Raw genomic sequence first — 25,936 nt, forward strand, 5'->3', positions numbered from 1 at the left:
AAGAGAGAGACTAACTTGGTAATGACCTGAAGAAGACGACATCTCTACAGAGGATGCTGGCTTCCTGGTCATTTTTCACCTCCACTGCAAAGAACATTAGAGGAAATGAGTTTCAACTAGAGACAGAAAGATTTATGTTAGACAAAGGATTTCCTGACAAACTACGGCATGTTAATATGGGTTAATGAGCCGGGTTCTGGATCACAGCCTTTTATACACTGAGGTGGTAGAGGGGTGGTCCTGAGTGGTTACATGGGAAAGGGGGTTTTAACAGTGGTTGGGACATGGCTCTGAGGGAGCCAACAGCCAGGTTTGAGCAGACCCTTTCAATCATGAGCTATGCGACTCTGGAGAAGTCTTAGACTCTTTAGCTGTAAAATAAACTCAAGGACAGTAGCTACTTAATCAGTTTGTTATGAAGGGATTAATTAAGAAAATATATGTAAAGCATTTAGCATAGGGAGTAGAACTTAATAAGTACTCCAAAAATTTTAGCTTTTATTATTTCCATATTATTTTGGGGTGAACAAGATAGATTCCCCCATCTACATCCTTTATTATTTAATATTTTTTTAAACAAAAAATAGCTTGCCTTAAACAAATTTTATTTTGATAAGAACACTTAACAGGAAATCTACCCTCTTAAATTTTTAAGCATACAATATAGTATTGTTGGCTATACGTATAATTTTGTATAGCAGATCTCTAGAACTTATTTATCGTGCTTAACTGAAACTTTATGCCCACTGACTAGTGGTTACCCATTTCTTGCTCCCCCCCAGCCCCTGGCAACCACCATTCCATTCTTTGATTCCATGAATTTGATTATTTTAAACACCTCATATTAGTAGAAGCAGGCAGTATCTGCCTTTCTATGAGAGGCTGATTTTACTTAGCATAATATCCTCAAGGTTCATATATGACAGAATTTCCTTCTTTCTATTTTTTTTATTTATTTATTTTTGAGACAGAGTCTCACTCTGTTGCCCTGGGTAGAGGGTAGTGGCGTCAGTGTAGCTCACAGCAACCTCAAAATCCTGGCTCAGGTGATCCTCCTGCTTCAGCCTCCCAAGTAGCTGGGGACTACAGGTGCATGCCACCACACTTGGCTAATTTTTCTATTTTTTGTAGAGACAAGGTCTCACTCTTGGTCAAGCTGGTCTCGAACTCCTGACCTCAAGCAATTCTCCTGCCTTGACCTCCTAGAGTGCTAGGATTACAGGCGTTAGCCACGGCACCCAGCCAAATTTCCTTCTTTTTAAAGGCTGAGGCTGAATAATATTCTATTGTATGTATTACATATACCACATTTTCTTTGTCCATTCATGTTTTGCTGGACATTCAGGTTGTCTCCACATCTTGGCTACTGTGAATAGTGCTGCATTGAACATGGGAGTGCTAGTATCTCTTCAAGATCCTGCTTTCAATTCTTTTGAATAAATACCTGCAAGTGAGATTGCTGCATAATATGGTAGTTCCATTTTTAATTTTTTGAGGAACGTCCTTACTGTTTTCCCTCCTGAGCGTTATCACCAGAGACAGTCCTCCACCTGGCTTGTCTGAGCCTCATGGACAGGAAGACCAGAGTGGAACTAGATTATCACAGCTCTCTCTCAGCACTGAGCTTCTAGGATCCTCATGTCCTAGCTTCCAATTTCAACTGGTGGAAACAATAAAAGAAAATCAAGCAGGTACCCTGTGTTGCCCAGGCTGGCCGTGAACTTTTGGACTCAAGGGATCCTCCCGCCTCAGCCTCTTGAGTAGCTGGGACTACAGGTGTGCGCCATCACACCTGGCTTAAAAGTCTGTAGTTTTATCAGGCTCCAGGTGATTCTTTTGAGATTAACTGCTTTAGGCAATGGGGCTCTAAGAATCAGCTTCCTGTAATTAGGAGGCTAATTGGTTGTCAAGCGCTAATGTAGTTTGACCCATGAGGAGGAACTAGGCAATCTATCAACCTATTCATACCTCTCTGAAGCTAAAACCAACCGTTCGGAGTTTTCCATCCATTTCTCTAGGTCTCCCTGGAGCTTACAGAGATATGAGTGGATTTCAGGTCCAGAAACTGTTCCTTAGACAAGGTCTGATTCAATGAAAGGAGAAGCATTAAAAGTGCTTCTCACATTTCTGTTACATGTCAGGAAGCTTTCATCCATTTTGGACTAATATTTATTTCATTCATTAAAACAATATTTATTTCTCAGTTGTTATGTACTATGGACGCTGCCAGACAATGAGAAAAAAGTACTGGACAAGACAGGCACGGTCCTTCAGGGTAAGGCAACTCCTGAGAGACTTGCTTTCTTATCCCAGCCTGATCTCGGATGTTCCTGTGACGGTTACTTTTATGTGTCAGTTTGGCTGGGCCATGGGGTGCTCAGATGTTTGTCCAAACATTATTCTGAGTGTTTCTGTGAGGGTTTTTTGAAAGAGATTAACATTTAAATCTGTGGACTTTGAGTAAAGCAGGTTGTCTTCCATAACGAGAGCACCTTCATCCAAACGGTTGAAGGCCTGAATAAAACAAACCACTGGCTTCCCCCAAGCAGGAGAGAATTCTCTAGCAGGCTGCCTTCACACTGCTCTAACATCAGCTCTTTCCGGTTCAAAAGCAGTCTTCCTTTGGACTGGAACTAAAATCTCAGCTCTTGTGGGTCCCTAGACTCCTGGCCACCCTGCAGATTTTGGACTTGCCAGCCACTATAATCATGTTAACCAATTCCTTATAATAAATCTCCATTCCATTATAATAAATTAATGAATATATATATGTATATATCTACACACACACGTCCTATTGGTTATGTTTCCCTGGAGACCCCAATACAGTTCCCTAATATAGTCATTGAATCTGGTATGCATCTGAAAATTTTCTTCTATGAATATATTCCCCATAGCAGTTACATGCTGAACTAGAAGGATAGATGTGAGGGAACGTATGGACAGGATAAAGGAATTAGGGCACAGGGGTGCCTGCAGGAACCCCTACTATGAGCACACAGAGAGCATTAATGGATTAAGCATTGGGGAGATAGCAAACCTAAGTCTGTAACAGGGTCAGATGACTGCAGAAGGCCAAGTGGTCCCCCAGATGTTTGCTACTCACCGATTACCTTTGGAAGCACAGAGGACCCCCAATAACCCTTCTCTAATCCCATGGCATAGTGAGAGCGTGGTGGAGAAAAAAGAGTCCTCCCTCCTCCATATATTCCTTCCTCAAACATTCACTGGAAAACACAGGTACTATGGAGGTGGGGAAAACCAAAACTGAAGAATGAGGTGTGCTTTACTCTGGATTTGCCTACAAGCTATTTGAAGAGTGACCAAAGCTCTCTCTATAATGTATTAATATTAGACAGAGTGAACAGTTCCAAAGCAACATGTAACTAAGTGGATGGTAACAAACTCTCAGTTGACCAGTTGATAAACAGATATCAGTTGGAATCAAGCTGATCCTTTATCTGCCACTTCTGAGCTGTGCAAACTTGAGGAAAACCATCCAACCATTCTGGGTCTGTTTCTTCATCTGAATGATGAAGGATACTACTGTCTACCTTGTTGGGCTATTATGAGGATTAAGTGCAAATCCAGGTAAAGCCCAGAGCTGCCGCTAATTGCTCGTTACTGTTGTTATCCTCCATGAAGGGTGAAATAATGGGAAGTTTCCGGGAGGAGGTGGAATCCCAGCTCTATCTCTGATGTTTATTGTATTTAAAGATCTGATATGGTTGTTTGATTTTTATCTTCAAACATTCAGAGCTGGGAGAAAGGAATTCCCTGTGGAAAGTAGTAAGAGAAAGAGAAATAGATAGCTTTAGGCCTCTGGGAAGTGGTAGGTTTTGAGTGGCAAAGTGAGCTTGTGGTAGTTACGAGATAACAGATCCCTATCCTGTGCGGTATTAAATAATTTATTGCCTGTTTTAGCTCACAGAAATCATTGCAACTTCTTAATCTCAAACCACTATTTGCCATAAGAGTTTGGAGTTTTCATATTGAGACGGTAGTTTGCAAGCTTAAGTGTTTATTGGAATCACCTGGAGAGTTTGCTAAACCAGCCTGTTGGGGCCTTATGCTGAGAGCTCACTTCTCAGCAGGTCTGGGGTGGAACCCAAGCATTTGCATTTCTAACAAATTGTAGCAAGGAGATGCTGATGCTACTGGTCCAGGCACCGCACTTTGAAAACCACTGTGATGATTAAAGAGACAACAGACAAGCGAGAGAGTTGCTGGTGAGAAAAAGAAATGGTTTATAAGCATGATTGCACTGTGTCTTCTCTGACCTCCTGTGGCAACTATTGTCTGCACAATCATCTGGCAATTAATCATGTCTTGCCTTTTGACATCTCTTCTCTTTGCGTGAATGTTTTTTACATCTTTTTGCTGGGTCTGTGCTTAAGATCCAGGTAGGAAGAAAGGCTAGCAATGGGACAACCAATGGGTGAAAGAGGAGAAGGATTCGGGCCCAGGGGGAATCAGGAAAAAGATAATTAAGCAGACAGAGGATCTGCCTGTGGGAAAGTGGAGTTAGAGCTGGATTCTTAAGACACAGAAGGAAGAAGAGAATTCACATGGTATCTGGAAGGTACAGTGTGGAAAGGCAGGCAGGCACAAGAAAAGCCATAGGATAACTGCATAGGTAAATGACCCAGCTGTTACGTGAGATGAACGGGAACCATCATATCCCTTGAAAAAGGAACCCAAACCTTGTTTGGTACTTTCTTTTATCTTCTGTAGAAGAAAGGAAACTATAGTAGTGAGTAAGATGCTGATGTGTGTGTTGAGGAGAAGAGTTGAGCAGGATTGTTTCCTACTAGGAGACCAAGTTCATGGATCCAAGCAATTTGGGTGGGTAAGTTCCAGGAGAATTGACCAGGGTCAAATGCTTGAGAAAGTAACCTGTTTTAAAGGTATCAAACCAAGAGGAATGGAGCTAGTGCCTCAATCAAAAGAAAAACCAGGGTGTGGGTTGGTTTGAAAGAAACAGAATTAGGTTCTTGAGATGGGGTGGTCAGTGTTTTGTTTTAGATTGCTGTAGCCCTCCCTTTTTTGGCCATTCAACACCCATTTGCAAATGGCAGACATTCTTGACTGCATCTGACAGGTGAGTTAATTTGGAGTGTTCAAGATCTCAGGGAATTCTTTGGAAGTGCCAGCAGCCAGAGATGTCCTACCTGAGGGGGCTCTCAGAGGAGCCATCATTTTGGGACCAGGCCTACTATTTTACATCTGAATAATGAATAAAAGAGCTTCTGGTGAAAAGCAATAGTCCTCTTTCCTACCCCTCCCCAGCCACAATCCCACAAGCTCTTTTCATTGTGATATAGTTTGGATATTTGGTCCCTCCAAATCTCATGTTGAAATTTGATCCCCAGTGTTGAATGTGGGGCCTGGTGGGAGGAGTTTGGGTTGTAGGGGTGGGTCCCCTATGAGTGGCTTTGTGCCTTCCCACGATAATGAGTGAGTTCTCACTTTATTAGTTCATGTAAGAGCTGGTTGTTTAAAAGAGCCTGGCACCCCCTCCCTCTCTGTTGCTCACTCTTTGGCTATGTGATACTCCTGCTCCTCTTTTGCCTACCGCCTTGATTGGAAGCTTGAAGCCCTCACCAGAAGCAGATGCTGGCGTGAGGCGTCTTATACAGTGTGCAGAACTGTGAGCTGAATAAACGTCTTTTCTTTATAAACTATCTGGACTCAGGTATTTTCTTTATAGCAATGTGAAACGGACTAACACAAATTGTTTCCATTTTTAGTTCTTTGGGTACACCCAAGCATCTAAATAATATGTTTATATTCCTATTTATTGATTTATCTCTATATTATATCTGTTGACTCCTGAATATGAACATTGAATATTTAACTTACTAATATTGTTTTATTTTCTCCCCATCTTCCTCCCAACGTTTGATTGTTTTTAGTTCTTCTATTTGTTACCTTGAAACTTTAATCTTTAGTATACTAAAATCTCTATTTCTTGTTATGTCAACTTTGTATGGGATCACTTGATTCTCTACTTCATAAAATGAAGATGTTTTCTTCTCTGTTTTTTCTGTTATGTTTTTTTTCTCTTCCCATTTCATCCCATATTCTGGGAAAATCTTTCTTCTTTTCTATTGTGTCCAAATTAACATTTACATTTGCTTCTGCAACAACCACCGATTTTTCTGCATTGAGTCCATAGTTGACTCTAAAAGGTAAAAATCAATATATGCTTTGTATAATATGATTTTGATTGTTCTATGCTTCACTGAGGACTAGGATTACATTATTTTCTGGGAGTCCAGTGGAAAGATCCACAGGCTAAATAAAATAAAATGTTCCTAGCTTCAAGGTCAAATAGATATTCTTTTTTTATGTTGCATCAGTTGCTTAAAAATCTCAATATGTTTTTGTTTGCTTAATATTTGATCTATGTGTTTCTTGGATCATGTTCTATTTTTCCTGGAGTTGCTAATTTTCTGTTCCCTTTTCTTATAATTTATCCTGTCATCAAGTTTTTCCAAACTTTAATTCATTTTATCTACTCTACAGTATCTTTTCCAGAGACCGGGACTTCTCCTGGAGTCCTTGGTCCAATTTAAGCTTCATAGCTGCCATCTGAGAACTCTCCTCTTTGCTCTCCTGAGTTGGGTCCATGTCATGTCTTTCTTGGTTAACCCCCTGTTTGCTGTGTTTATCACTGAGTAGTTTCCTAAGAAAGATGAAGTTTTGTTCCTTTGAAAATACTTTATTCTCACACTTGCCTGATAATGTGCTGTGGATTAGGTTAGAAACTATTTTGAAGGCAAATACTTGACTATCCAATGTTGCTGGAGAAACTTGATGGCAGGCTAATTCATATTCATTTCTAGGTGACTTGTTTTATTTTTGTCTGGAAGCTTTAGTGTCTTTCTTTTGTCTTTGGTGTCCTGAAATTTTATATAAGTGAGTGGAGATATGAGGTTTTCTATTGTTCCCAGTAACTAAACTGGCACTCTAAAGCATCGTGTCTTTCTTTACCTTTGAAATTGAAAATTTATTGCTCATTTAAAGATTTTTCCCCTTTCATTGTCTATTTTTTCTTAAGATTCATGTTAATCCAGGTCTTTTAGATTGTCTTTCTATTGTTCTTAGAGATTTTGATTTGATTTCCAGTTCTGATACTGAAAAATGTTTTGTCGTCGTCTTTTTTATATTGTTTTATTATTTTATAGATATTACATAATATCTTTTCAAATTTCTCTGAATATATTAAGTAGAAGGATTTTTTTGGTTGCCATTAGTTCTTTTCTGTTCCATGAATTATCTATGCTGTCTCTAGAGTCTGTTTTTGTGTTTATCTGCATTCATGTTGCTTTTTCATATCCTATATCTGAGATTAAACTGGTTGTCACTGTGGTTACTTTCTATTTAAGAAAGAAATACCAGAGCTGACTCTGTGCCAACATACCTTCCAGAAGTTTCTCAAGAAAGAGTTAACGGGACATACATTTTTCAAATCTTTGCATGACTAGAAATGTCTTTATTCTACATTCATCCTTGAAAGTACATTTAATTTGAATGATAAAATATTTTGGCAGTCATTTGTTTTTAGAAATTTGAAGACATTATTTTCTTTTTTAAAATATTTTTTATTGTGGTAAAATATATATAACATGAAATTTACCATTTTAACCATTGTAGGTGTGCAGTTCAGTGGCATTCAGTATATTCACACTGCTGTGCAACCATCACCACCGTCCATTTCCAGAACATTTTCATTACCCCAGACAGAACCTCTGTCTTTGTTATGTAACTCCACACTCACCCTCTCCCTTTGGCCCCTGGTAACCACTATTCTACTTTCAGCCTTTATGAATTTGCCCATACCTGCTACCTCACATAAATGGAATCATACAATTTTATCTGTTGGTGTCTGACTTATCTCACTTAATGTTTTCAAGAATCATCCATGTTGTAGCATATATTAGAAATGCATTGCTTTCTAAGGCAGAAAAATATTCTATTGTATTTATATATCACATTTTGTTTATCCGTTCACCCATCAAAGGACACTTGGGTTGTTTCCCCATTTGGACTATTGTGAATAATGCTGCTATGAACATTAGTGTATGAGTATATGTTTGAGTCCCTGCTTTTAATTCTTTGGGGAATATACCTAGAAGTAGAATTGCTGGATCATATGGTAATTTTATGTTTAACTTTTTAAGGAATTACCAAACTGTTTCCATAGTGGCTGCACCATTTTACATTCCTACCAGCAATGCACTAAGGCTTCCAATTCTCCACATCCTTTTTGTTATTTTCCTTTAAAAAAAAAATAATAGTAGCCATTCTAGTGGGTCCAAAGTGGTATCTTATTGTGGTTTGGATTTGCATTTCCCCAGTGACAAGTGATGCTGAGCATTCTTTTATGTACTTATTGGCTATCTGCATATCTTCTTTGGAAAAATGTTTATTTAAGTCCATTGTCCAGTTTATGTTGGGTTGTTTTGGTTTTTTGTGTTGTAGGAGTTCTTTATATAATCTGGATATTAATCCCATATCAGATATATAACTGCAAACATTTTCTTCTATTCTGTGGGCTATCTTTTCATTCTCTTGGTAGTGTCATTTGATGCACAAAAGTCTTTAATTTGGTAAAGTCTAATTTGCCTATTTTTTTCTTTATTGCCTGTGTTTTTGGCATCATATTCGTGAAATAATTGCCAAATCCAATGTCATAAAGATTATATCTTATGTTTTCTTCTAAGAGCTTTATAGTTTGAACTCTTACATTTAGGTCTTTGATCCATTTTGTGTTAAGTTTTGTATATGGTACAAATGAAAGGTCCAAATTTACACTTTTGCATGTAAATTTTTGTATATCCAGTCTTTCTAGAACCATTTGGTGAAAAGACATCCTTTCCCCATTGAATGGCTTTGATACCCTTGCCAATAATCTATTGATTGAGCCTGGCACGGTGGTTTGTGCCCATAGGCCCAGCTACTTGGGAGGCTGAGAGAGAAGGGCCTCTTGAGCCCAGGAGTTCAAGGCCAGTTTGGGCAACATATAGAGACCTCTGCCTCAAAAAAAATTAAAAAAAATCAATTGATCATATATACCCCACTGTCTTTTAACTACCAGTGTTATCATTGTGAAACTTGCTGTCATTGTGATTCCTGCTAATTTGAAAGTGACCTATCTATTCAATTTTTGGACGATTTTAACTTAGTATTGGAAAATTTTGTGGTAATGTGCCTTTGTGTGTCTTTTTTTTCCATTCATTTTCATGAGTACTTATTGGAGCCAAGAAATTTTTCTTGAACTATTTCTTTGACGATTTCTTCTCTTCCATTTTTCTCTATTTTCTCGCTCTCTAACTTCTGGTGTTATGTTTCTTTTCTCTCCTATTTTTGTTTTCTGATCATCTTTATGGGAAATTTTTTTGATTTATGTCATACAACCTTTCTATTGGATTTTAAAAAAAATTTAAGCTCATGATTTACTTTTCCAGAATTCTTGAGAGTATTCTGATTATTTCTTTTCCTAACATCATATTGTTGTTTTAGGAAAGCAATACATTCTCTTATCTTTTAAATAGTTTTTGACATTTCCATCTGTTCTGTTCAGAGTTTCTGAATGTTTACTGTATCTATTTGTTTATTTGGGATTCTTTCTTTGATGTTAGAAATTTTGGTCAAATGTCTAGTGATCCTTGGTGTTTACCAGTAAGGTATTAAAACATTGATTGAAAGCTCTAAAAGTTGGAAGAGGGATTGTCTTTTCGTGGGCTTCATTATAGGGTCATCAGATGGTGACCTGGCTTTTTTGTTGTGGGATCTCAAGAATCGGTATGAGATCTTTTCAAGTTTTTTCCCCTCATCTAGACCACAGCATCCTGGAGTCTAGAGATCTCATTTTATAAATCTTTTTATTCCCTTCAAAGCCTATCATTATGTTTCAATAAGTGATTAATGTTTATTGATTTGCTGATGCTGAAATAACAAAAAAAGAAATAGAAACTTTAATCAATCAAACAATCGTTTTGTTTTCTCAAAACAAGAGTTTTGGCAGTCCCCTCCCATCCCCTATTCATTGGTCATTGTTCAGGTAAAGATCTGACCTAAAACGTGTATATATATTTGCATTAAAGACCTATATCTGACTTTTACCTTCAGGGTTGGGGTGGGGGACAAAAGTGGACAGGAGCAATGGCGTCAGAGAGAGCGCCAACAGTCAGTGACCAAATTCATGCAGGGGCATGAAAAAGCCATTGTTGGTCCAGGAAATTCTGAAAATTCCAAGGAGGTGGTGGAGAAGGGAGTGAGACAGAGTGAGAAGGACAAGGGTGACTTGGTGAGAAAATGAAGCAGAGCTACTGAGTACCTGAAGCCCAACAGGCACATGGGTACCATTCCCACAGGTACCAGGTACACAGTTCTGAAAGCAAATATTGGAAAAAGCAGAAATAAGCCTTGGATCCCAGAAAAGGAAAAGTCAGGGAAAGGGATTCTGATTAAACAATTAGAGTGGTACCTACATACTTATGTTCTGAGAAACACCACTCTCATGAGATGCTCTTCAGCAAAATATGAACTGTAGAAAAAGTGATCCTAAGGCCAGATATTATCCCTATTGAAGGTTTGTAAAGTTTAATAGCACTTTCAGAGCTTAAGAAGCTGTGTGGTGAAACAATCTTCTTTATTTTGTTTAATCCAGGCTTTCTCCAAATTTATTAACCTCTTTATTCTTAGTTCATCGTATACATTTCAGGAAATGCTCAGCCCTACATAGCCCAGAGTTCCATAGAATTCTGGCTTTGTTCCTCGCTTTCTGAAGTGTTTTTAGCTCTGGGTAGAAAAGGGCAATATTGGATACACCAGCCCAAATGCCTTTGTGACAGAGACCAAGTCCCTCTGCTATCTATTCTCACTTTCTGTGGCCACTCTGCTTAAGACTACATTTCCCAGCTTCCCTTGAAGGTGGGCAGAGCATGTGACTGGATTCTGACCAATGGGATGCCAGTAGAAGTTATGTGTGAAATTTCTAGGTTTTGCCCTTAACATGAAAGGTGCATACACTCTCCTTTTCCTCCTCATGTTCCAGTAGGTGGAATGTGAATTCAGTGCAGGGAACTAGAACAGTCATCTTTGACCATGAGATAGAAACTGTATGTTGAGGAGGAGGAGCAACGAGGGTAGAAATAGCCTGGGTCCCTGCCACCATGGGACCTTGATGTCCATACTGAGCTGCTCATTCTCTGACTATTCCAGAGAGGGAAATAAACCTCTACCTTATTTTAACCATTGTCATTTTGTCCTTTGTTTGAGCTGCTAAACCCGTATTCAAAATGATACAGTGGTATCCCAGGATTTGGTATTCCTGAAATCATTAAAGAGGCATCAAGTGGAAAGTAGCCAAAAGTGGCCTCCAGTGATGCAGACAGCAGAGCAATAATTATTGATGCACTGCCTGCTGTACCTTCCTGTAGGTTCTACAAAGGGGAGGAGCAGCCTAAAGAGGATTCCAGGTTCATTGAGTCTAATCCTACAGAGCTCCTTTATATTACCACACTCCCCTCCTTTTGCCACACACTAAATATTTCAAAAGAAGAGGCATGCAGCACACAGTTGGGGACATGACATTAATTTCTGAACAGTCTCCCTCAGCCAGGCCCTCTCATTTAACTGGATCCTGCTTCTCAACTTCATCCTGCTGTCAACCCCCACTGTTTGTTTTCCTTTCCCTCTTCTTGGATTTACAGCTCACACTGAGATCCATTTCTAGATCTATGACCTTCGGTTACCTCTAAAGTGATTTGGCCAGTTCGTCTGAGTTCCTTCTCCCATCTCAGCTCTGCCTCTTGAAAGGTACTTTGCTGGTAAGCAGAAGTTGACACTTTTTTTTTTTTAAAGGCAGCGGTTGATACAAGGGTCTGATTGTTTGATTCCTGTTAAGGAAAAAATAAAATAATAGAAGGGCATCAAACCTTTGGTGGATGAAGCAATAAATATCTGCTTAAAACACCGGTGTGATGAAACAGATTTTAAAAGAATTATTATTTTTAGTTAAAAAGTTTTATTTCATAGACTAGATATTAAACATAAACTAGGAAATGAAATGCTGTAATATGTTTGTATTTCTTTAAAAAAAAAACCCTGATGGATCATTTGTTCCATAAATACTTATCAGCTAAGAAGCTATCATCTGTCCAGCATGTTGCTAGTGTGGGAACAGCTACAAAGGTAGATGAGATAGAACAATATCTCTGTTCTTCAGGAGCATGGAACTGAATTAAGGAGAAATATGTGAAACCAAGATGCTCTATGCTAGGATGGAATGCTATCAATATGGTAAGCTCAGGAACCTGATTTTCCTAAGCCATATCCATTTAAAATACTCTGTCCCTCATACTTGTCAAAATATATACACCAATTTCTAGTTTGGAAAAGATGGTCTCTATAGCTATAAGATTAGGTACAAAGTACTTTACAAACTCTGGGGAAGAAGCATCTCTTTCTGCCAGGGAGGATCAGGCAAAGCTTCAAGGAGAATGTTACATTTAAGTGTAATCTGGAAGGGTAAAAGAGAATCTGGACCAGTAGGTGAGGGGAGAAGATGCCCATGTAGAGAGAGGGAAATGCAAGAGTAAAAATTCTTGGAAGAGCATTCCTTTCCATTAATAGTCGGAAACTCTATCCATAGGTGATGTCACAGACATTAATTCATTGGAGTCTCACACCATCCCTACGAGCTGTTTTGATATATGATCATCCCCAAACCTTAGATTGTAAGGAGTCTCTGGGACAATGCTGCAGAACTTTGGAACTTCTCCAGCTTCTGCCTCCTACACATGATAATAAATGAGCCTGTCTGCCTGGGTAACTCTAGTTTCCATGTTTGGCTTCTGTCTTGCTACATAGCCTTGTGGAGAGACATGGTGGTTGGATTTAGATTCTGACTTTATTTCTAGCACAGCTTTTGGCATTCCCTTGGGCCTTTGCTCCACAGCTCTCCAGTTAACCCCATCTCAGCTGGAATACCCAAAACCCAGAGCCAGATCAATTCTAAGATTTAGCCTCCTTCATCTCTGCAGTGGTTTATTACGGGTAGAGCTTAAAGATAGGCAGAAATGGACAGGGAGGCTGGATGTGGATCTGTGTGCATGGACTCTTATGCCTTGGTATAGAGTTTGAGTTTTATATCACAGGCAATGAATAAACATTGTAAAAATGAATGGTAAGATTGTTTGGTGGGCATGGAGTTAGAACAAGGGGCAATGGTTTTATGATCAGAGGGGATTAGTAGCTGGGGCTTTGTCTCCACAATAGAGGCATGCGTCTCCGATCAACAAATCTTGCACCAGCATGAAGAACTTTCTTCTCTGCTCAAGTGTTTAGATGGGAGCTGCTAATTTCTAACTCTAGGTTGCCAATCACCTTTCTCTTGCCCTATCTTTCCATAAACATAGTATGACGTAAATGATAGATTGTCACATTTCAGTATTCCCTTCCTGAGATCACTTCACTTGAGAGTTCTCGAGGGTCTCTTCAGAACCCATGTATATGCAACCTTAACCTGTCTTTCCTGCCTTTCCTGCCTTTCTTGACATTGCTCTCACTGACTCCCCACAAGCATTCTGCATTCTGGCCGGACTGAGCTGTGAGCTGCTCCTGTACACAGCCTGGTTTCTGCCCACTCTCTTTTGCTGATGCTTTTCTGCACTCAGAGTTCCCTTCTCTGCAACTCTGCTTGTTGAAATCCTATCCATCCTGGAGGACTTAGCGCCAGGTCACTTCCTGCCTTAAGCCTTTTCTGATTCCTGCACTGGCTGTGATCCCTTCCTCCCCTGAGCCCATGTCCCTCACCACCCTCTGCCTTGTGCTCTTGTTGCTGTTTGGATGTCTGTGGATTCACTTTGAGCAAGGACAAGAAACTTCACCTTTGACCTTTCCAACAGTACCTGGCCCTTACAGGCTCTCTTCTCCTGGGATATGCGAATCTCTTTAAATGGAGTGTAACTGCTCTCATTAGGCTGATGGGAGGTTGCAGCTGGGAAAAAAAAAAAAAAAGATGTTGATAGAAACAGTTAACCATGGATAGAGCTGGTAACCAGTTGTGATAAAACATTCCAAACCAAATACAAGGAACTAAGATGAATTGGCCAAATCACTTTAGATGTGAACTAAGGTCATAGATCTAAAGATATATATATGTGTGTGTGTGTGTATATATATATATATAAAACAATTTTGTTTGAGAGAAATATTTCTTAGATGTGAGGGAGAATTTGGAAAAGACAAGCAATGGCTTTTATTGTTATGAAAAAGAGAATTAAGTAAAATAGCAACTGAATTAACTGCCAGATTCTCACACAAGTCATGAGTAGGTGCTGGAATTTGAAGCAGAGACCGAGTCAAAATTTATAAACAGGATATCAAAAACTTAGTAGCATTACGTGAATAAAGCAAAAGTTTAGTAGTTAGATTTTTACACCACTGTTTTGTAAGTTTTCTCCACTTGGTAATTCCCAGTGACTAACTTAGCTAATTTAAGTTTAATTCTGAATATTCCAGTTTGTGCAGTTGTGGCTCTTAAATATCTGGACCTGTCTAGAACCTATTGTTAGCAAAGCCTAAGGTCTGTAGTAGAGCACGTTAGCTGAGTTTCACAGACCAGTCAGAATTCTCTCGAATCTTCCAAGTTCTAAGATACTATGGCAGAAGCTTTCCAGTTTGACTCAGCCTCAAATCCCTCTTTAGTTTTCTCTTACCCTTACTTAGAATCCAAAGAAAGGAAATTTTGACCATGTAAACTCCAAACTTCTTGCCTTTCAATACCACCTGACCCTGAGCAAATGACATCCTTTTTATAAAAATGATTGTATTTACCTCTGAAAACTCTGCATTAATAATTCTGGTCTCCTCTGTTGTAAAGACACAAAATATTCCAGCATGTGGGCCTATCACATTGGAAACACTAAAGCAAGGCAAAACTGAATAGTCTTTCTCTCCCCTGGCCCTGCCAACGGAAAGCACCAACCGTTCAGGGAAACTAGAATCATTCAAGGTCAGTAGGTTCAAATTATTCTTAAGGGTCAGAACAGATTTTTGCTTGGGAAATAACAGAAGGGAAGAAAGCCTAGACGAGTCCTAAGAATCCTTTGGATGAATCTTGCAAAAGCACGAGTAAGAGAAGGTGGCATTTTAATGAGTCGGGCTCTGCTCAGCAAGCTCGGCCCTCGCTAGAGAACCAGGCTTATTTATGCCACTTCCTCTGCTGCCAGAGCTTCCTGCCAGCAGCCTCCTGGCATTTGAAACCAAGTGAATTTTTCTTTCTTTCTTTCTTTCTTTTTTTAAGAGATGGGGTTTAGGTTGGGCACAGTGGCTCATGCCTGTAATCCTAGCACTCTGGGAGGCTGAGGTGGGAGGATTGCTTGAGGTCAGGAGTTCAAGACCAGCCTGAGCAAGAATGAGGCCCCATCTCTACAAAAAAATAGAAACATTATCTGGGCATGGTGGTGCACACCTGTAGTTCCAGATACTTGGGAGGCTGAGGCAGGAGAATCGCTTGAGTCCAGGAGTTTGAGGTTGCTGTGAGCTATGATGATGCCACTGCATTCCAGTTTGGATGAAACAGTGAGACCCTGTCTCAAAAAAAAAAAAAAAAGAGAATCTCAATGCGTTTCCCAGGCTGGACTCAAACTACTCCTGGGCTCAAGCAATTCTCCTACCTCAGCCTCCTGAGTAGCTGGGACTACAGGCATGCACCATAGAGCCTGGTAAAACCAAGTGAATTTTTCTAACATTTAGGTCCAATGGATCCTCTCCTTTTGTCACAAAGGATGCTGCATATACTCCATTTCCCCATCAGTCTCCTTAAATATGAAACTTGCCCCTTTGGGCATAAACCCCAAGGACGTCATCAACATCATGAAAATTTTTACAGAGTAGTTGTAAATCTATTGGGTTTGGCCATCATCCCGCGTTAATTCTAAGTGGGGGATGATCGTTCTAACAGAATTTATCAGGGAGTATTTCTTTGAGCTATCATCATCGTCTGTCTTTTGTGATGATAAGGAAGTATGATTTCATGCTTCCTTACTTCTCCAGAGAGAAATACTGGAGACAATGATCTTGTGTAGATGAGTTAGCATTGCCTTTTATTTTCCTACATTAATTTTTGCTTTTTCCCCTGCTTGCCTGTGATCCTTCTGCTTTTCACACACTTAACAAAGCCATTATTGTTCCTGCCTCCCCTGGGAACTGAGAAGAATACCATGAAATGTGTCCTCTGTAAGGCACAGTAAGTTGGGTTGCCATCCTGTCTCTCCCACTCCCCCGGAAATATGGTGTGCTGGGGTCTTTGGATACTCTAGTGAGATATATATGAAAAATCTCTTCCTCACTTTTTGTTAAAATTCTTTATTTTGTAAGTTGTAATAAAATACACATAAAATTTACCATTTTTTAAGTATACATTTCAGTGGCATTAAGTACATTCACATTATGATGCAACCACCACCAACATCCATCTCTAGAACTCTTTTTATCTTGCAAGACTGAAACTCTGTACTCATTAAACAATAGTCCCTTCTCCCCAGCACCTGGCAACCACCCTTCTACTTTCTGTCTCTATGATTGTGACTACTGTATGGACCTCATATAAGCAATCACACAGTATGTGTGCATTTGTGACTGGCTTACTTCACCTAGCCTGATATCTTTATGGTTCATCCACATGGTAGCATTTGTCAAAATTTCCTTCTTTTTTAAGGTTGAATAATATTCTGTTGTGTGTGTTTTCCACATTTTGCTTATCCATTCATCTATTGCTTGACACATGGGTTATTTCCTCCTTTTGGCTATTGTGAATAATACTGCTATGAACATGGGTTTGGATCTTCCTCTTTTGAGAGGATATAAAAAAAAGGGATGGGAGAATGGGAAAATGGCAGGAGGGTAGAAGAGTTGTTGGGAGGAAAAATTCAAAATAAAATAATTTTGTTCTTCTTGAATATATATCATAAAAATGCAAGCAATTCTGAAAAAATATGTCACTCTAAATTCTACCATTGGCAGAAAAATCACTGGTAACATGCTGATCTTTTTTCTAGCTATCTCTTCATATGTTCATGCCAAATGTGTTTCATATAAATGGATCATATCTTTCCTATTGTTCAATAACCCAATTTTCAAATTCAGCTTTAGGATGTGACCATCTTATAAATAAATGTACTTTTATACCATTATTTTCATGCCTGCATACTTTTATCGATGTACCATAATTTATTTATCCAGTCTCCTATTGATGGATCAGTCTCTATAAGTTACTTTGTTTTTAAAAAAATATGTTATTAACACAAAACAATGTGGTGACAAATATTATTGTACATATTATCTTTGCGATTTTGTCCATAAGCCCCTAAAGTTGGAATGGAGTCAAAGGAATTAACCTGACATTTTACTTACTAAGCACAATTTGCAAATGTGAAAACCCTGATTATCTTAGCTCTCTTATTCTTATGTATTGATTGATGCCCAAATACATACTTCCCATCCTAAATGACAGAGTGAGAACTCTCCAGATATTTTCTGGGGAATAATCTATGTGAAGGATATTAGAGACACTAGTTTATATCAAAATATTTACCATCCTTGTGGGCTCAGCCAAGGGATGTATATGTAGTCATAAAAATAATTGCATTGCTTGGAATTAGCCAAGTAATGACTATAACTTTAGTTATAATTTGTGTTAATCCAGAATACTTATCAAACCCAAAACGGGTAGCCAGCAGCAAATATGCAACGGGCTTGATTGGCCAGTTCTATTACTAAATGGGCTGCAGTGGTGGAGTTTCTAGGCCAGTGGAATTTTTAAAACCTAAAAGATGATGGTGTCATTTAAAAAAATGGTTTATCATTCCATTAGCTAAAGGTGTGGGGAGTAGGATCCAACTCTTTGTGGAGGGTGCTGGGAAGGTCTTCACAGTGATTCTTAGCACCCGTCAAGCTGTCTAAGACTGAAGCAAGCTCTAGGTGCAGGTGGGCACAGGAGTGTGGGCAGCACTCCTTCATGGGACAAATTTCCAAGAAAACAGACTGAGATGGAGATTTGCATGCAGGAAATTTACTGAAGAATGCTCTTGGGAACAACACCTGTAAGGATGTGGGGGAAGCACGGTATGGCAGAGGGAAAGGTGAAGTTATAATGCCATTGTCACCCAGGGCTCATTCAATCTCACAGGGAGCTCTGAGACTTGAATGGCCATTCAAAGATGTCCAAGTGAGGCAAGAGGGCCAGAGCTTTTGCCCTCACATTGATCAGCTCTTGGATGTGGGCTACCCCCAATAAAGGGTTGCCATCTTGGGTGAGGTGGCTCCTTTGGTTTGAGGGCAATTCCTGAAGGGAGGGGGTGGGTAACACCCCACAGCATGCCCTGTAGACTCTAAGGCACAAGTCCAGCTGCAGGAACCAGGTAGATGATGTCTTGGGAGACGGGTAAATACCCTTAGTTCAGTTCAGTCGCATCAGATGAGAGCAGCCAGACTAATTTCACATCTTTCCTTCACACCCTCCCTTCAGGTCCGTCTCACTTCAATACACAAACACACATACCAATGGAAATGGGATGCCAGTATTAGGTTTGAGTTAGTAACTACGTTAGGTTAAATGTGGAGGATGAAGATCTTTTCTGTTTACAGCTGAGACAAGGCAGAAATAGATTCCAGAAAGCAAAAAACATTACCATTAAAAAACAAGAGATTTAAAGATCTGATAGGTGGAGGCCACATAAATTATTTATGTTTTATTTAAACAAGAAAATCCAACTCCTTATCAATCCCTTAAATAATTCTATCAACCATAGCAATGAATATAGTTCCAGCAGCATTACAGAACATTCATTCATTCAGTCTTTAAATATTTTTAAATTGATTATTATATGCTAAGCATGGAGCTAGATTCCAAGAATTCAAAAAATAAAACGTGGTTCCTGCTTTCAAGGGCTCCACAGTTTGTGGGGGAAACAGATATGATAGAACCAGGGAATGAATGCTGGTGACCAGGTCTGCTAGGGACATGGAGAGCACTTTATTAAATGGACTATAGAGTGTGGAAAAAAGAGCGTTCCTTTCTGTATTTCTGCCAACGTTGACTGAACCACAGTTGAAATGGACCTTTTTCATGTTTGCCGGAGTGGGCTAAAATATGAATTTAAGAGTGGTTAAAACTGTCTGGCTTTCCTGTGAAGGGAAAAAAATGACATTGCAGTAGAAAAGACAGTAACTGTAGACAATGATTAAGCAATGCCCCTCTGAGATTATCCAAGGGTTTGTTTAAGTGTACTGTTAAAATATTTTGAAACTCTTAAGAACTGCTGAAACAGAGTGTGTGTGTCCAAGTTTCTATCTTTGTCCTCATGTGTTCTCTTTTATGTATATTTGCCCTGGGGCTTAGGAAAGCAGTGACTTTTTTTAATGGAGCCAATTTTTTTTTTTCTTGAGACAGAGTCTTGCTCTGTTTCTCCAGCTAGAGTGCAGTGGCGTCAGCCTAGCTCACTGCAACCTCAAACTCCTGGGCTCAAGTGATCCTCCTGCCTTAGCCTCCCCAGTGGCTAGGACTACAGGCATGCACCACCATGCCTGGCTAATTTTTTCTATTTTTAACAGAGACAGGGTCTCACTCTTGCTCAGGATGGTTTTGAACTCCTGAGCTCAAGCAATCCTCCTGCCTCAGCCTCCCAGAGTACTAGGATTACAGGTGTGAGCCACTGCACCAGGCCAAATGTATCCAATTCTGTGGTTCTATTTGGAAAGTATGTTTCCTCCACCATTCTGATTTTAGAATCTGCATTTGTTCACATCTTATTTGGGAAGCACTTTATCAGGTTTTCCATAGCACATATTTTCTAACATACTATATACTTATTTGTATAATGCAATATAATGCTAGGATATAAACTTCATAAGAGCAAGGATCTTTGTTTTGCTCAATGTTGTATCCCTACTTCCTAGAACTGTACCTGGCATGTGGCGTATTTCATATTTGTTGAATGAAATAAAATATAAAGGAAAAAGGCTTTGCACAGACCATTGATGATAATGTGCGATGAACTAGAGTATAAATAACTCAATCATCTGTACCCATAAATAAATCACAATATAATGTTAGGAAGTTTATCATTTGTTCATAGAATGACCCATTTATAGCTTCTGAACTTCAAGGTTATCATATATAATATATCTGATTAGGTTTCTAGTTCAGACTTCGCTGGTCAGGCCCATTTCACCATGTATGTCTTAGGCCTGTTACAATACAGCTTATTTCATATCAGAGAGATATATTATAACTCCTTTGAAACTATCAGACACATGTATAGAAAAACAAACTAAATCAAGATTGAGACAGAGAGAGGCTTGTTGCATTTGCATATCTAATACCACAGAAAAACAATAAACCTCTTCTAAAAATTGCATTGTCGGTAAATGGAAATACTTTTAATTCTTCCACCTTACTTGCTAGAATTAGGTTAGTTTATGCTGCCACTAGTCAGAGTGCCAGAAGCAGTTTATTTTGAAAATATAGTTCTCTGATAAGGACTCCCTTGAAATTTTGACCTTTGGAGATACAGTATCATGAAGTCTTCTTTTTCTATAATTCACTGTTCTTTTTCTAACAGTCAACGTGGTTGAATGAAAGCCATGGTAGAATGGTTGTACTCCCTGCAGTGCAAGCAAAGGCAAGTCGCATTTGCAGAAATAGAACCCACTTGAGAATGGGATAATCCTTTTGTGGTTGGGAGTGAGGCTGTCCCAATGCAGAAAAGTAGTTGGCTTCCAGCTATAATTCCTAAGATTGAGCCAATAAAAAAAGTAGAACTTTGTGCGAGGGTAATGAATTTTAAACCCCTGAAAATAATTTTTTGAAGTTACAAATAAAAACAGTGAGTTGGATTTGTATAATAACTTTGATAAATTTATCGTTAAAAAAGTGTGTTTTAATTCAACTTCGATGGTTTTTAAGCCTGGAGTCAAGCCAGGAAGCAATTATCTGTAAAGACGGGCTGTTGTCAAGGAATAGAGACATGTCGGGGTTTAGAAAACTGGGGAGAGGGAGTCAATATAGTGCGGACAATTTTGAGACTCCACATCTGAAAAATGAGAAATGAGTAGGCGTGAGAAAGTGGGAGGCAGTGCCACTGTATGTACTGCTAGGTCATATCAGGGGGGTACCATTCTGATCCCCCCAATTCCTGCCGGGCAGAGGCTCTGAGGGCAGGGCAGAGCTCCTGGAGAGTCGCATAGCATGAGGATGACGCTGAGCTTACTAACACAGGGCAGTTGCTTCTTGAGCCTGTGGTGCATTTTGCTGCTACAGTTGCTGCTCTCTGAGCATCATGAAGACCTGCAAAGAAAGCAATTAAAGGTGGGTAATGGAGACATGAAGCACAGATTTTGAAACCCCATGACACCCCTAATTAGAGATGATTTAGTCAACCTCTTTCACAGTTACAAAGAAAGAGGCAATCTAAGGCCCCTTTCATGGCAGATTTGAGCTTCCCCTTTGGCTATGGCCACCTTGTATTTCCACTTGGGAATGGAATAATCCTCCCCAGCTGTTCCTCCAGCTTCTTCGTGGTCATTCTCCAATCTTATCCCAATGCCTATCTCACCCCCTATGTGGCCCAGTGTGGCTCTACCTTCCTGTAAGATTAAGTTCCCTCCTTTCAGCCTCAAGCCAGCTGGGTGGACTGTCTCATCCTCTTGTTCTTGAGGACAAGAATTTTTTCCAGCTAGTACCCAGCTCCAGCCTCAAAGTTGAGGCTAATCTTATAGAGGACCCAATAGGTAGCTTAAGAATATGCTTGATGGACCAGCAAAAGTCAGGCAAAATATTTTTCAAAATTCTTTTTTAAATGTTGCTAAGAGTTCGGTTGCACCGACACTGGTACATAGGTTCAGACCAGTGTGTCCTTGGACTTAAAGACTGGGAACCTTTGTGGCATTAGCAACGAAAGAGAGAATTAAATATGGGTGATGTTGAGAAAGGCAATTTTTCTTCAGAAGTGTGCCCAGTGCCACACCATGGAGAAGGAAGACAAACACAAGACTGGGCCAAATCTCCATGGTCTCTTTGGGCAGAAGACAGGTCAGCCTGCTGGATTCTCTTACACAGGTGCTAACAAGAACAAAGGCATCACCTGGGGAGAGGATGTGCTGATGGAGTCTTTGGAGAACCCCAAGAAGTACATCTCTGGAACAAAAATGATCTTTGCCAACATTAAGGAAAAGGTAGAAAGAGCAGACTTGATAACTTATCTCAAAAAAAGCTGGTGAGTAATAGTTGGTCACCACCTTGTTTATCACAAAACAGAAATGTCTCAAGACTTTTTAAATGTGTACCATAATTTAATTGATCTCATACACCAGAATTCAGCTCATCAATGATGGACAGAATATTTTTGTTGGGACAGTCCTGATTTAACTAAGACTGGCTTGTGGTTAAATGAATATAATCAGTTTTTTGAATTTTGATAGTAATTGCCATCGAGTAAATGCTATCACTATTCTTCCTTTCTAAAGATATAATTGGACCTGATTAGTCATGTTCAATTTTTCACAAAGATGGCGAATGCCATCTCAAAACCTACTGGAGATTGGTTTTACATTTCAATATACATATATAACTGGTAATATGAATATATTGAAATACTGGGGAAATCCCTTTCCTGCCTCAGTATCAAGCAAGACTTACTGGTGTTTTCATTTGTGTTCATGAGCCTATTCAAGGCCAGGGCTGGAGATAAGGTAGCAAGAGCTACTTTATATTTGTGGCTTTAACTATTCCACCTAATTAGAATTCTCTGTATCTCAGATGCTGCCTTTTACTTATTGAAAGGCATTTTAGCGTGGTTTCTGTGTAATATCAAATAAAGAATATTTAACACTTCTCACATTCTATAGACAATCTATAAGGTCAGATGCTTTTAAAAGTAAGTGTGACAAGAAATAGTAACAAGTTACTGTTTAACAAGTTAAACTTTTGAATTCTTTACTAAGTCACACTAAGTTATCATTTAGGATTATCTTTGAACTGCTATTCAAAAACACATAAAGCTGGACCGGGCGCGGTGGCTCACGCCTGTAATCCTAGCTCTGGGAGGCCGAGGCGGGTGGATCGCTCGAGGTCAGGAGTTCGAGACCAGCCTGAGCAAGAGTGAGACCCCATCTCTACTAAAAATAGAAAGAAATTATCTGGCCAACTAAAAATATATATACAAAAAAAATTAGCCGGGCATGATGGCTCATGCCTGTAGTCCCAGCTACTCGGGAGGCTGAGGCAGGAGGATCGCTTGAGCCCAGGAGTCTGAGGTTGCTGTGAGCTAGGCTGATGCCACGGCACTCACTCTAGCCCGGGCAACAAAGTGAGACTCTGTCTCAAAAAAAAAAAACAAACAACAAAAAAAAAAACACATAAAGCTGGGGAACTACTGTGTATGTATAACTGGTAATGGTACTTTTGCCAACTCATGAGAAGGATTAAAGTAGAGGCAATATAGACACATTTAAAAATGATGTGTGATCCTAAGACTTAAGATAATTAAAAACAAAATCCCAGATCAAAAAAAAAATAAATTAAAAAAATAAAAACCTTGCTCATGCCTGTGTTTTACTTAGTTTACATCAGTATTGTTTTTATTAGGAATCCTGTATGGGAAGTGTGCCAGGGGCACCTCATAATCTCTTCAGTGCTTAAGAGCTGCAAAAGTCTTTGTTTGGCTGCGACCCCAGGACCCTAAAGTGTTTTATTATCTTTTCTCTAGATTACATACCCACATTTCCTCAAAGTCTCTTTCCTTTAACTTGAGGCAATTGACCCACCTCTGCTGCTGTTTTTCCAGAGCCTGTTTTTCTTGCTTTACTTGATCTTTGCCTCCGTTTTTGATGATACCTCTACTGCCCTCTGTGTAGAAGCTACAAACACCCCTGTGAGTCTGTTGGTCCCACATTCTATTTCCTTCTTGTGACCATCCATTACCTCCCAGACAAATGAATTCACGAACATTTATGTAGTCTAGTTCTTTCCTACTGCTAAAATGGGATGGCTATACTACAGGCACACTCCCTCACCCTCACACTGGCTTCCTTCAGCTCTCTCTAAGCTGTGGGAGGCTGAGGTGGGTGTAGGGTCGGGGGAAAGAGCTCATCTGAAATTTCCCGAAATCATCCATCAGCACCAACAGCAGCAGAGCCATGCTGTACTAATAGCTGGCATGGTGACCCAGAAAGTTTGAGAAAATGCATATTTTTATCTATACAGGGTGATGAGAAAGTGTCACCACCTCACACTTACCACAGCGTTATAATTAGGTCTGCAGTCAACAAATACTTGGGGAATAAATTAATATGTGTCTTTGTGTGTATATGTATGTGAGATATAGACAGACAGAATGGATTTAAATATATTTGTTTCTTTCTTTTCTTTTTCTTTTTTTTGAGACAAAGTCTAATTCTGTTGCCTGGGCTAGAGTGCAGTGATGTTATCATAGCTCACAGCAACCTCAAACTCCTGGGCTCAAGCCATCCTCTTGCCTCAGCCTCCTGAGTAGCTAGGACTACACTACAGGCATGCGCCACCACGCCCAGCTAATTTTTAAATTTTTTGTAGAGACAGGGACCAGGTTATGCTGGTCTCGAACTACTGGCCTTAAGTGATCCCCTGCCTCAGCCTCCCAAAGAGCCGGGATTACAGCCATGAGCCACCATACCCAGCCTAAATATATTTATTTCTTATTGAAGGACCTGTTCTATACTACAAAGTATTTCACTGAAACATGGGTATGTCTTCTGATTGAGTGAAAATGGGTCATATATAATTGGTCCTCACCTTATATACCCTGTGTCTATATTTACATCTTCTTTAGTTGCCTTTTGTCTTAGTTGTCTCTTTTAGAAGAAGAGCTGAGCAGATGCTTCTGCCATCAGGGGATCTCTTCTTTCTCTGATCTGCTGCAGCAATAATTGCCTGTATCATTAATGTGGCAATCAGTGCAGCCCAGTGCCACCATAGTAGAGGTGGTCAGATGCTCTCAGAGCTCTACTCATACCCATTAGCACCCTTGGCGATTTCAGGCACACGGATCACACTGATGTGCACCCTGGTGTGCTTCCCTGTTAAGAGCCAGCACCCAGCACCCACATCTCTTTGTTGGAGGGCTACTCTTAAGCCCCTGTAACCCGTTTTGCCTGCTAGTGCAGATAGCAGGAAGTGCCTGGAAATTCGCAATGACCCACCACATCCCTCATCCAGGGTGCCTTATAACCTGACTGATGGGTGGGAGGTATAAATACCCCAACTCCCTGGCCCCTAACCTGAACACTGTCTCCAAAGCTCCCTTGCAGGACTAAGCCAAAGTTATCTGCTCTTCCTGGCCCCACCTTTCCACTCCCCAAATCACTTTCATATAGATCCTCATCTGGGGAGCCCAACCTAAGACAGAAAACTATTCCGCTATTGTCTAGTGCTATTTATATTTTTTTCTCATCTTCAATTGTTTCTATGTTCACGTGTGGTAAAGGTTTCCATGGGGATAGGAGCAGAACACCAGCACAGTGAAGTCCTTGTACTTCTTCGTACTCCCCACAGTATATAGTTCTACACAGAGTAGGGACTCGGCTTTTTTAAAAATTGCCTTCTCAGTTGGTTGTTAAAAACTGACATTAGATAAACTACATGAAAAACACAAGGTGTTTGGGGAATCTGCATTTTTACCATGCAAAGGATGTTGTACACAGCTGTAGAATTTTAAGCTGATTTTCTGAATACAAAAATATGTTGCATACATTTATAAAGATCTCAGGAAATTTAGGTTGATATGAATATTGTATGAAATTATTATTTGGGACTGAGTAGTGCTGTACATGCTCTTAGAGACATTTTAATGTTGAAGTTCCTTTTAAGAAGTATTAACGAGTA

General features: G+C 39.7%; 1 pseudogene; it reads left to right on the forward strand.

Moving 5' to 3' along the window:
• Positions 1 to 21,989: 21,989 nt before the first annotated feature.
• Positions 21,990 to 22,296, forward strand: LOC123626868 (annotated as a pseudogene).
• The last annotated feature ends 3,640 nt before the right edge of the window (positions 22,297 to 25,936 follow it).

This window comes from Lemur catta, chromosome 23 (assembly GCF_020740605.2).
Source record: "Lemur catta isolate mLemCat1 chromosome 23, mLemCat1.pri, whole genome shotgun sequence".
In the NCBI taxonomy this organism is placed as follows: Eukaryota; Metazoa; Chordata; class Mammalia; order Primates; family Lemuridae; genus Lemur; species Lemur catta.